The following is a 12,496-nucleotide window of genomic DNA, read 5'->3' on the forward strand; positions in this document are numbered from 1 at the left end:
CAATTGGCTGCTCTACATACAGAAATAAACAACATTAGGATATCTTAAAGCATTTTGGAAATATAAACCTGTAAACACACAGATACAATAAGCAGAAATTTAAACTATGAATATTTATGGTGAATGTTAACTTCTCTTTTTGGTAGCTGTTCAATTGAACACTTTCCAAGTCCATTTTTCTGTCATTCAGTGCTGTATGCATACAGTTACACCTTTTAAAAATATTTTGTGGCCATTGTAATTGGCTTTAAGGTAAATAAGTGGGCTCAGACATCGAAATTCAATTTTGGGGTCCAGGTTTTATTAAAGGATTTTGTGTATTTAGCCCCTAATTACAGGGGCAATCACAGATCTTTATATTTTTTCCCAAATCCAATATGGTGTCCAAAATCAAATATTGCTGTCATAATAACATTTTATGGAGGTTAAATCACCTGTAAAGTTGAATTTTGTAAATTCATGCCTACAAAGACTGTTGGTAGGAATCCATTTTATTCTAAATCCAATATGGCCAACATGATTTACACTCAAACACCTTAGCCCTTGTTCATTTTGTAGTGTGTTATGCTGTATTTAAAATGGTTTCATACGGCTCTTGGTATACCTAGGACTATGATTGGCACTGCTATGCCTGTTGTTTGAATAGCCAAAGCCTTTTGGTCCCCTAAAAGGAGGGGACTATGTACAAAAAGTGCTGTAACTTCGAAACAGTTTACCCGATATGGATGAAATTCCCTAAAACGTAACCTCATAATTTCAAATCCAAAGTGCTGGAGTACAGAGCCAAAACAACAACAAATGTGTCACTGTCCCAATACTGCTGAAACTTTGATGACGGACTGAGGCATGCCCAGCAGGAGATTGACAGAACCTGTGAGGGTGACCTCAGGTAAATTTTCCCACGGGGGAGCAGTACGGGCAACAACAACAAAAAATGTATGAAATGTATGCATTCACTACTGTAAGTTGCTCTTGATAAGAGTCTCTGCTAAATGTTTAAAATGTAAATGTATTTGAGGTTAGTTAGTGTAGCTAGGTCATAGACTATTACTAAGAAGAGTTGGTTCTGAGGGACATTGCACAGCACCTCACACATACATTTGAAGATGATCCCTGGGCTTTGATGGACAGATGCAGATGAGCTGGAGCTGGTCAAGCATGGTGCACAAAGACCACTATCTCACAGTCAATCCCCAGCCTCCATAAACAATCACATACAGCAAGTTTTACCATCCTAAGGTGCCTGTTTGCCATAAATGGCATATGTCCTTATAGGGATGTTGGATTTCTGCAGTTTCCCAGACCAATGCATGATTCACCCCAGCATGGAAGCTCATTCTTCACATGCGAGTCCAGTTCAGGTATCACATGGGCTGGGCAATCATGGTTGGTAGTAAAATAGGTACATACCGTAGAACTTCAATTAATAGCCCATGCGTTTATTTACTTGAATAACTGAACACGACAGGCGCTCATTAGAAATAGGCTTCTATTTGAGCCAGGCATCTGTTTTCTTAATGCACACAGCTTTTGCTCAAATGCATAGTTAATTGTTTAATTGCAGCATTCACTTCCAACATTTTAATAAATTCCTTCATTTCCTGCACTAATGGGTTATCATTTACACACAGTGTCACGTTTCTTTTGTCTTAGTATGCTTCTGTTTTATTCACAGAAAACAACTGTTCTTTCACAAAATAATTATTATCCTCTTTGACTGTCCATTTTTGTCAGTTCCTACTTTCGCCAGTAGATGGTGATTCATAGGGGTGTGTACTCCTGAAGTTGTTGAATGTTTCTTTGCTTGCCAGTTAGCTAGCAGTTCTCAGCTGTTAGCAGGCAATGGCTAGCAGTTTCTTGCTGGCAATATAAAAACAGATTGCCATAATTGTTTTGTATCATTTCTGAATGATTTAATGTAACAAATCAAACATTAAACCTTGTAAACACTTCACTGTAATTCATGGTAACCTCAAACAATTTAGTTTAGACCCGCCGTTTATTTGAACCAACTGTTTATTTGCTCAACTGTGTGTCATTGCCTGGCTATTAAAAGGGGCAGGTGGCTATTTAAGACTCTGCGTTTAATTGAAGTTTTACAACGTTATGAGGACAATGCACACCAGCAATTTCCAGACGGTGTTTTTGCTGTTGAATGTCAGTCCAGTTCCATGGTGTGTCTGTCTCTTTTGTAACTGCCTGAGGGGAGGACTGAGGTGGAGAGGGCATCCCGAGGACAGTTCTGGGAGATGCAGGATGGCATTGACATTGGAGAGATGCAATTCCTATGACATGTGAAGGCTCAATAAGTTGATGGCATTTCTTGTCAGGTTGTGTTGGTTTATTGTAGTGAACAACTGCCTTTATGCGCTTGTCATATGTGGATGCATCCTCCCCATACGCCATGACTCTCACCAAGTCAACATATACGGTAACGCCAAGGCAGACTTCTCTAGAAGAAGCAATGGTCCACCTCAACTCAAAAATAAGAATGCACCGGAACATGCAAATGTTCTTCACAAATGCAGTGAGCCAGCAGAAGGTCATTTTGGATTCTGGTAGATGTATTGGACTAGCAATATATCAAAGCTCACTTCTAAATGAAGTGAGCTTGAGACTTAAAGCCCAATCCTGGAGGAGCAAGTTATACCACAGTGGGGGAAAGTTGTAGAGCTAGGGAGAGGGTGTCGGAGTCCAGGATTGGATTCACTTTCCTTTCGTTGGAGAAAATGTGTTGTCTATTGAACAGCTACCAAAATGTTAAGTTTAGATTCATCATAAATATTAATAGTTGATATTTACACCTATTGTATCTGTGTGTTTACAGGTCTATATTCACAAAATCCTTTAAGAATCCTAATGCTGTTTGTGTATGAAGGGCAGACAACTGATTACTTGTATTCAAACATTTTACAATATCAGAGCTTGCATTTTGAGCTGTACATTTTGAGTTAAGGCGGTGTGTCACAAGATCTATCAATTTAACCAGTTTTGTAGTAAAATATTTTTATAAAACCATCCATTACATATATGGGTGACTTTAGCAATATGGAAAAACAAGGTTGTGCTTTGTTACCCCTTCCCGAGGTATAACTTAAAAACTAAAGCCCTTTTTGAGGATTGGCCACTAGCCTACAAGGTGGTGGTTCAAACACTCATGTGTGAGAGAGCCTGTGTGTGTGTGTGTGTGTGTGTGTGTGTGTGTGTGTGTGTGTGTGTGTGTGTGTGTGTGTGTGTGTGTGTGTGTGTGTGTGTGTGTGTGTGTGTGTGTGTGTGTGTGTGTGTGAGAGAGCCTGTGTCTGTGTGTGAGCCTGTGTGTGTGTGTGTGAGCCTGTGTGTGTGTGTGAGCCTGTGTGTGAGCCTGTGTGTGTGAGCCTGTGTGTGAGCCTGTGTGTGAGCCTGTGTGTGTGTGTGTGAGCCTGTGTGTGTGTGTGTGAGCCTGTGTGAGCCTGTGTGTGTGAGCCTGTGTGAGAGCCTGTGTGTCTGTGTGAGAGCCTGTGTGTGTCTGTGTGAGAGCCTGTGTGTGTGTGTGTGAGCCTGTGAGTGTGCGCGTGTGAGCCTGTGAGTGTGCGCGTGTGAGCCTGTGAGTGTGCGCGTGAGCCTGTGCGCGCGTGAGCCTGTGCGCGCGTGAGCTTGTGCGCGCGTGAGCCTGTGAGCCTGTGTGCGTGTGAGCCTGTGCGCGTGTGAGCCTGTGCGCGTGTGAGCCTGTGCGCGTGTGAGCCTGTGCGCGTGTGAGCCTGTGCGCGTGTGTGTGTGTGTGAGCCTGTGTGTGTGTGTGTGAGCGTGTGTGTGTGTGTGTGAGCCTGTGTGTGTGTGTGTGAGCCTGTGTGTGTGTGTGAGCCTGTGTGTGTGTGTGTGAGCCTGTGTGTGAGCCTGTGTGTGTGTGTGTGAGCCTGTGTGTGTGAGCCTGTGTGAGAGCCTGTGTGTCTGTGTGAGAGCCTGTGTGTGTCTGTGTGAGAGCCTGTGTGTGTGTGTGTGAGCCTGTGAGTGTGCGCGTGTGAGCCTGTGCGCGCGTGAGCCTGTGCGCGCGTGAGCCTGTGCGCGCGTGAGCCTGTGCGTGTGTGAGCCTGTGTGTGTGTGAGCCTGTGTGTGTGTGTGTGTGAGCCTGTGTGTGTGTGTGTGTGAGCCTGTGTGTGTGTGAGCCTGTGTGTGTGTGTGTGTGAGCCTGTGTGTGTGTGAGCCTGTGTGTGTGTGTGTGTGAGCCTGTGTGTGTGTGTGTGAGCCTGTGTGTGTGTGAGCCTGTGTGTGTGTGTGTGTGTGTGTGTGAGCCTGTGTGTGTGTGTGTGTGTGTGTGTGTGAGCCTGTGTGTGTGTGTGAGCCTGTGTGCGTGTGTGTGTGTGTGTGAGCCTGTGTGTGTGTGTGTGTGTGAGCCTGTGTGTGTGTGTGTGAGCCTGTGTGTGTGTGTGAGCCTGTGTGTGTGTGTGAGCCTGTGTGTGTGTGTGAGCCTGTGTGTGTGAGCCTGTGTGTGTGAGCCTGTGTGTGTGTGCGTGTGTGTGTGTGTGTGTGTGAGCCTGTGTGTGTGTGTGTGCCTGTGTGTGTGTGTGCTTGTGTGTGTGTGTGTGCCTGTGTGTGTGTGTGTGTGTGTGAGCCTGTGTGTGAGCCTGTGTGTGAGCCTGTGTGTGTGTGTGTGTGTGTGTGTGTGTGTGTGTGAGCCTGTGTGTGTGTGTGTGTGTGAGCCTGTGTGTGTGTGTGAGCCTGTGTGTGAGCCTGTGTGTGTGTGTGAGCCTGTGTGTGAGCCTGTGTGTGTGTGTGAGCCTGTGTGTGAGCCTGTGTGTGTGTGTGAGCCTGTGTGTGTGTGTGTGTGTGTGTGTGTGTGTGTGTGTGTGTGTGTGTGTGTGTGTGTGTGTGTGTGTGAGCCTGTGTGTGTGTGTGAGCCTGTGTGTGTGAGCCTGTGTGTGTGTGTGAGCCTGTGTGTGAGCCTGTGTGTGTGTGTGAGCCTGTGTGTGAGCCTGTGTGTGTGTGTGTGAGCCTGTGTGTGTGAGCCTGTGTGTGTGTGTGTGAGCCTGTGTGTGTGTGTGAGCCTGTGTGTGTGTGTGTGCCTGTGTGTGTGTGTGTGAGCCTGTGTGTGTGTGAGCCTGTGTGTGTGTGAGCCTGTGTGTGTGTGAGCCTGTGTGTGTGTGTGTGAGCCTGTGTGTGTGTGTGTGAGCCTGTGTGTGTGTATGAGCCTGTGTGTGTGTATGAGCCTGTGTGTGTGTGTGAGCCTGTGTGTGTGTGTGAGCCTGTGTGTGTGTGTGTGTGTGAGCCTGTGTGTGTGTGTGTGAGCCTGTGTGTGTGTGTGTGAGCCTGTGTGTGTGTGTGAGCCTGTGTGTGTGTGTGAGCCTGTGTGTGTGTGTGAGCCTGTGTGTGAGCCTTGTGTGTGTGTGTGAGCCTGTGTGTGAGCCTGTGTGTGTGTGTGAGCCTGTGTGTGTGTGTGTGAGCCTGTGTGTGTGTGTGTGTGAGCCTGTGTGTGTGTGTGTGTGAGCCTGTGTGTGTGTGTGTGAGCCTGTGTGTGTGTGTGAGCCTGTGTGTGTGTGTGAGCCTGTGTGAGCCTGTGTGTGTGTGTGAGCCTGTGTGAGCCTGTGTGTGTGTGTGTGAGCCTGTGTGTGTGTGTGTGTGTGTGAGCCTGTGTGTGTGTGTGTATGAGCCTGTGTGTGTGTGTGTGTGAGCCTGTGTGTGTGTGTGTGAGCCTGTGTGTGTGTGTGTGTGTGTGTGTGTGTGTGTGTGTGTGTGTGTGTGTGTGTGAGCCTGTGTGTGTGTGTGTCTGTGTGAGCCTGTCTGTGTGAGCCTGTGTGTGTGAGCCTGTGTGTGTGTGTGTGTGAGCCTGTGTGTGTGTGTGTCTGTGTGAGCCTGTGTGTGTGCGCGTGTGAGCCTGTGTGAGCCGTGTGTGTGTGTGTGTGTGTGTGTGTGTGTGTGTGTGTGTGTGTGTGTGTGTGTGTGTGTGTGTGTGTGTGTGTGTGTGTGTGTGTGTGTGTGAGAGAGCCTGTGTCTGTGTGTGAGCCTGTGTGTGTGTGTGTGTGTGAGCCTGTGTGTGTGAGCCTGTGTGTGAGCCTGTGTGTGTGAGCCTGTGTGTGAGCCTGTGTGAGCCTGTGTGTGAGCCTGTGTGTTTGTGTGTGAGCCTGTGTGTGTGTGTGTGAGCCTGTGTGAGCCTGTGTGTGTGAGCCTGTGTGAGAGCCTGTGTGTCTGTGTGAGAGCCTGTGTGTGTCTGTGTGAGAGCCTGTGTGTGTGTGTGTGAGCCTGTGAGTGTGCGCGTGTGAGCCTGTGAGTGTGCGCGTGTGAGCCTGTGCGCGCGTGAGCCTGTGCGCGCGTGAGCCTGTGCGCGCGTGAGCTTGTGCGCGCGTGAGCCTGTGAGCCTGTGTGCGTGTGAGCCTGTGCGCGTGTGAGCCTGTGCGCGTGTGAGCCTGTGCGCGTGTGAGCCTGTGCGCGTGTGAGCCTGTGTGTGTGTGTGTGTGTGTGTGTGAGCCTGTGTGTGTGTGAGCCTGTGTGTGTGTGTGAGCCTGTGTGTGTGTGTGTGAGCCTGTGTGTGTGTGTGTGAGCCTGTGTGTGTGTGTGAGCCTGTGTGTGTGTGTGTGAGCCTGTGTGTGAGCCTGTGTGTGTGTGTGTGAGCCTGTGTGTGTGTGTGAGCCTGTGTGTGTGTGTGTGAGCCTGTGTGTGTGAGCCTGTGTGAGAGCCTGTGTGTCTGTGTGAGAGCCTGTGTGTGTCTGTGTGAGAGCCTGTGTGTGTCTGTGTGAGAGCCTGTGTGTGTGTGTGTGAGCCTGTGAGTGTGCGCGTGTGAGCCTGTGCGCGCGTGAGCCTGTGCGCGCGTGAGCCTGTGCGCGCGTGAGCCTGTGCGCGTGTGAGCCTGTGTGTGTGTGAGCCTGTGTGTGTGTGAGCCTGTGTGTGTGTGTGAGCCTGTGTGTGTGTGTGTGTGAGCCTGTGTGTGTGTGTGTGTGAGCCTGTGTGTGTGTGAGCCTGTGTGTGTGTGAGCCTGTGTGTGTGTGTGTGTGAGCCTGTGTGTGTGTGAGCCTGTGTGTGTGTGTGAGCCTGTGTGTGTGTGTGTGAGCCTGTGTGTGTGTGTGAGCCTGTGTGTGTGTGTGTGAGCCTGTGTGTGTGAGCCTGTGTGTGTGAGCCTGTGTGTGTGTGTGTGTGTGTGTGTGTGTGTGAGCCTGTGTGTGTGTGTGTGTGTGTGAGCCTGTGTGTGTGTGTGAGCCTGTGTGTGTGTGTGAGCCTGTGTGTGTGTGTGTGAGCCTGTGTGTGTGTGTGTGTGTGAGCCTGTGTGTGTGTGAGCCTGTGTGTGTGTGTGTGTGAGCCTGTGTGTGTGTGTGAGCCTGTGTGTGTGAGCCTGTGTGTGTGAGCCTGTGTGTGTGTGCGTGTGTGTGTGGGTGTGTGTGTGTGAGCCTGTGTGTGTGTGTGTGCCTGTGTGTGTGTGTGCTTGTGTGTGTGCCTGTTGTGTGTGTGTGTGTGTGTGTGAGCCTGTGTGTGAGCCTGTGTGTGAGCCTGTGTGTGTGTGTGTGTGTGTGTGTGTGTGTGTGTGTGTGTGTGTGTGTGTGTGTGAGCCTTGTGTGTGTGTGTGAGCCTGTGTGTGTGTGTGTGTGTGTGTGTGAGCCTGTGTGTGTGTGTGAGCCTGTGTGTGAGCCTGTGTGTGTGTGTGAGCCTGTGTGTGAGCCTGTGTGTGTGTGTGAGCCTGTGTGTGTTTGTGTGTGTGTGTGTGTCTGTGTGTGTGTCTGTGTGTGTGTGTGTGTGTGTGTGTGTGTGAGCCTGTGTGTGTGTGTGAGCCTGTGTGTGTGTGTGAGCCTGTGTGTGAGCCTGTGTGTGTGTGTGAGCCTGTGTGTGAGCCTGTGTGTGTGTGTGAGCCTGTGTGTGTGTGTGTGAGCCTGTGTGTGTGTGTGAGCCTCTGTGTGTGTGTGTGAGCCTGTGTGTGTGTGTGTGAGCCTGTGTGTGTATGTGAGAGCCTGTGTGTGTGTGTGTGCCTGTGTGTGTGTGTGTGTGCCTGTGTGTGTGTGTGTGCCTGTGTGTGTGTGTGAGCCTGTGTGTGTGTGAGCCTGTGTGTGTGTGTGTGAGCCTGTGTGTGTGTGTGTGTGTATGAGCCTGTGTGTGTGTATGAGCCTGTGTGTGTGTGTGTGTGTATGAGCCTGTGTGTGTGTATGAGCCTGTGTGTGTGTATGAGCCTGTGTGTGTGTGTGAGCCTGTGTGTGTGTGTGTGTGAGCCTGTGTGTGTGTGTGTGTGTGTGAGCCTGTGTGTGTGTGTGAGCCTGTGTGTGTGTGTGAGCCTGTGTGTGAGCCTGTGTGTGAGCCTGTGTGTGAGCCTGTGTGTGAGCCTGTGTGTGTGTGTGAGCCTGTGTGTGAGCCTGTGTGTGTGAGCCTGTGTGTGTGTGTGTGAGCCTGTGTGTGTGTGTGTGAGCCTGTGTGTGTGTGTGTGTGAGCCTGTGTGTGTGTGTGAGCCTGTGTGTGTGTGTGAGCCTGTGTGTGTGTGTGAGCCTGTGTGTGTGTGTGAGCCTGTGTGAGCCTGTGTGAGCCTGTGTGAGCCTGTGTGTGTGTGTGTGAGCCTGTGTGTGTGTGTGTGAGCCTGTGTGTGTGTGTGTGTGAGCCTGTGTGTGTGTGTGTATGAGCCTGTGTGTGTGTGTGTGAGCCTGTGTGTGTGTGTGTGGTGTGTGTGTGTGTGTGTGTGTGTGTGTGTGTGTGAGCCTGTGTGTGTGTGTGTGTGAGCCTGTCTGTGTGAGCCTGTGTGTGTGAGCCTGTGTGTGTGTGTGTGTGAGCCTGTGTGTGTGTGTGTGTGTGAGCCTGTGTGTGTGTGTGTCTGTGTGAGCCTGTGAGTGTGCGCGTGTGAGCCTGTGTGTGTGTGTGTGTGTGTGTGTGTGTGTGCGTGTGTGTGTGTGTGTGAGCCTGTGTGTGTGTGTGTGAGCCTGTGTGTGTGTGTGTGTGTGTGTGAGCCTGTGTGTGAGCCTGTGTGTAAGCCTGTGTGTGAGTGAGTGAGAGCCTGTGTGTGAGCCTGTGTGTGAGCCTGTGTGTGTGTGTGTGAGCCTGTGCGCGCGTGAGCCTGTGCGCGCGTGAGCTTGTGCGCGCGTGAGCCTGTGAGCCTGTGTGCGTGTGAGCCTGTGTGCGTGTGAGCCTGTGCGCGTGTGAGCCTGTGCGCGTGTGAGCCTGTGCGCGTGTGAGCCTGTGCGCGTGTGAGCCTGTGTGTGTGTGTGTGTGTGTGTGTGAGCCTGTGTGTGTGTGAGCCTGTGTGTGTGTGTGTGAGCCTGTGTGTGTGTGTGTGAGCCTGTGTGTGAGCCTGTGTGTGTGTGAGCCTGTGTGTGAGCCTGTGTGTGTGTGTGTGAGCCTGTGTGTGTGTGTCTGTGTGAGAGCCTGTGTGTGTCTGTGTGAGAGCCTGTGTGTGTGTGTGTGTGAGCCTGTGAGTGTGCGCGTGTGAGCCTGTGCGCGCGTGAGCCTGTGCGCGCGTGAGCCTGTGCGCGCGTGAGCCTGTGCGCGTGTGAGCCTGTGTGCGTGTGAGCCTGTGTGTGTGTGAGCCTGTGTGTGTGTGTGAGCCTGTGTGTGTGTGAGCCTGTGTGTGTGTGAGCCTGTGTGTGTGTGTGTGAGCCTGTGTGTGTGTGTGTGAGCCTGTGTGTGTGTGTGTGAGCCTGTGTGTGTGAGCCGTGTGTGTGTGAGCCTGTGTGTGTGTGTGAGCCTGTGTGTGTGTGTGAGCCTGTGTGTGTGAGCCTGTGTGTGTGTGTGAGCCTGTGTGTGTGTGTGTGAGCCTGTGTGTGTGTGTGTGAGCCTGTGTGTGTGTGTGTGTGTGTGTGAGCCTGTGTGTGTGTGTGTGATCCTGTGTGTGTGTGAGCCTGTGTGTGTGTGTGAGCCTGTGTGTGTGTGTGAGCCTGTGTGTGTGTGTGAGCCTGTGTGTGAGCCTGTGTGTGTGTGTGTGTGTGTGTGAGCCTGTGTGTGTGTGTGAGCGTGTGTGTGTGTGTGTGTGAGCCTGTGTGTGTGTGTGTGTGAGCCTGTGTGTGTGTGTGAGCCTGTGTGTGTGTGTGAGCCTGTGTGAGCCTGTGTGTGAGCCTGTGTGAGCCTGTGTGTGTGTGTGTGAGCCTGTGTGTGTGTGTGTGTGTGAGCCTGTGTGTGTGTGTGTGTGAGCCTGTGTGTGTGAGCCTGTGTGTGTGTGTGTGTGTGAGCCTGTGTGTGTGTGTGTGTGAGCCTGTGTGTGTGTGTGTGAGTGTGTGTGTGTGTGTGTGTGTGTGTGTGTGTGTGTGTGTGTGTGTGTGTGTGAGCCTGTGTGTGTGTGAGCCTGTGTGTGTGTGAGCCTGTGTGTGTGTGAGCCTGTGTGTGTGTGAGCCTGTGTGTGTGTGAGCCTGTGTGTGTGTGTGTGAGCCTGTGTGTGTGAGCCTGTGTGTGTGTGTGTGTTGTGTGAGCCTGTGTGTGTGTGTGTGTGCTGTGTGAGCCTGTGTGTGTGTGTGTGTGTGTGTGTGTGTGTGTGTGTGTGTGTGTGTGTGTGTGTGTGTGTGTGTGTGTGTGAGCCTGTGTGTGTGTGAGCCTGTGTGTGAGCCTGTGTGTGTGTGTGTGTGTGTGTGTGTGTGTGTGTGTGTGTGTGTGTGTGTGTGTGTGTGTGTGAGCCTTGTGTGTGTGAGCCTGTGTGTGTGTGAGCCTGTGTGTGTGTGAGCCTGTGTGTGTGTGTGTGAGCCTGTGTGTGTGTGTGTGAGCCTGTGTGTGTGTGTGTGAGCCTGTGTGTGTGTGTGTGAGCCTGTGTGTGTGTGTGTGTGTGTGTGTGAGCCTGTGTGTGTGTGTGTGTGTGAGCCTGTGTGTGTGTGTGTGTGAGCCTGTGTGTGTGTGTGAGCCTGTGTGTGTGAGCTTGTGTGCGTGTGTGTGTGTGTGAGCCTGTGTGTGTGTGTGTGAGCTTGTGTGTGTGTGTGAGCCTTGTGTGTGTGTGTGTGTGTGTGTGTGTGTGTGTGTGTGTGTGTGTGAGCCTGTGTGTGTGTGTGTGTGTGTGTGTGAGCCTGTGTGTGTGTGTGTGTGTGTGTGTGTGTGAGCCTGTGTGTGTGTGTGTGTGTGTGTGAGCCTGTGTGTGTGTGAGCCTGTGTGTGTGAGCCTGTGTGTGTGAGCCTGTGTGTGTGTGAGCCTGTGTGGTGTGTGTGTGAGCCTGTGTGTGTGTGTGTGTGTGTGTGTGTGTGTGTGTGTGTGAGCCTGTGTGTGTGAGCCTGTGTGTGTGTGTGAGCCTGTGTGTGTGTGTGTGTGTGTGTGTGTGAGCCTGTGTGTGTGTGTGTGTGTGTGTGTGTGTGTGTGTGTGTGTGTGTGTGTGTGTGTGTGTGTGTGTGAGCCTGTGTGTGTGTGAGCCTGTGTGTGTGAGCCTGTGTGTGTGTGAGCCTGTGTGTGTGTGTGTGTGTGTGTGAGCCTGTGTGTGTGTGAGCCTGTGTGTGTGTGTGTGTGTGAGCCTGTGTGTGAGCCTGTGTGTGTGTGTGAGCCTGTGTGTGTGTGCTTGTGTGAGCCTGTGTGTGTGTGAGAGCCTGTGTGTGTGTGTGTGAGCGTGTGTGTGTGTGTGTGTGAGCCTGTGTGTGTGTGAGCCTGTGTGTGTGAGCCTGTGTGTGAGTGTGTGAGCCTGTGTGTGTGTGTGTGTGTGTGTGTGAGCCTGTGTGTGTGTGGTGTGTGAGCCTGTGTGTGTGTGTGTGTGAGCCTGTGTGTGTGTGAACCTGTGTGTGTGTGTGTGTGTGTGTGTGTGTGTGTGTGTGTGGTGTGTGTGTGTGTGTGAGCCTGTGTGTGTGTGTGTGAGCCTGTGTGTGTGTGAGCCTGTGTGTGTGTGAGCCTGTGTGTGTGAGCCTGTGTGTGTGTGTGTGTGTGTGTGAGCCTGTGTGTGTGTGTGAGCCTGTGTGTGTGAGCCTGTGTGTGTGTGTGTGAGCCTGTGTGTGTGAGCCTGTGTGTGTGTGTGAGCCTGTGTGTGTGTGTGTGTGTGTGAGCCTGTGTGTGTGAGCCTGTGTGTGTGTGTGTGTGTGTGTGAGCGTGTGTGTGTGTGTGTGAGCCTGTGTGTGTGTGAGCCTGTGTGTGTGTGAGCCTGTGTGTGTGTGTGTGTGTGTGTGAGCCTGTGTGTGTGTGTGCCTGTGTGTGTGTGTGTGTGTGAGCCTGTGTGTGAGCCTGTGTGTGTGTGTGAGCCTGTGTGTGTGTGCTTGTGTGAGCCTGTGTGTGTGTGAGAGCCTGTGTGTGTGTGTGTGTGTGTGTGTGTGTGTGTGTGTGAGCCTGTGTGTGTGTGTGTGTGTGTGTGTGAGCCTGTGTGTGTGTGAGCCTGTGTGTGTGTGTGTGTGAGCCTGTGTGTGTGTGTGTGTGTGAGCCTGTGTGTGTGTGTGTGTGTGTGTGTGTGTGTGTGTGTGTGTGTGTGTGTGTGTGTGTGTGTGAGCCTGTGTGTGTGAGCCTGTGTGTGTGTGTGAGCCTGTGTGTGTGTGTGTGTGTGTGAGCCTGTGTGTGTGAGCCTGTGTGTGTGTGTGTGTGTGTGTGAGAGCGTGTGTGTGTGTGTGAGCCTGTGTGTGTGTGAGCCTGTGTGTGTGTGAGCCGTGTGTGTGTGTGTGTGTGTGTGAGCCTGTGTGTG

At 51.6% G+C, this 12,496-nt stretch overlaps 1 protein-coding gene across 5 annotated transcripts in view; it reads left to right on the forward strand.

Moving 5' to 3' along the window:
* Positions 1–12,496, forward strand: part of LOC106568689 (activated CDC42 kinase 1) — a 177,292-nt gene that overhangs the window by 108,374 nt on the left and 56,422 nt on the right. The window lies entirely within an intron of this gene.

Source organism: Salmo salar, chromosome ssa14 (assembly GCF_905237065.1).
Source record: "Salmo salar chromosome ssa14, Ssal_v3.1, whole genome shotgun sequence".
Lineage (NCBI taxonomy): Eukaryota > Metazoa > Chordata > Actinopteri > Salmoniformes > Salmonidae > Salmo > Salmo salar.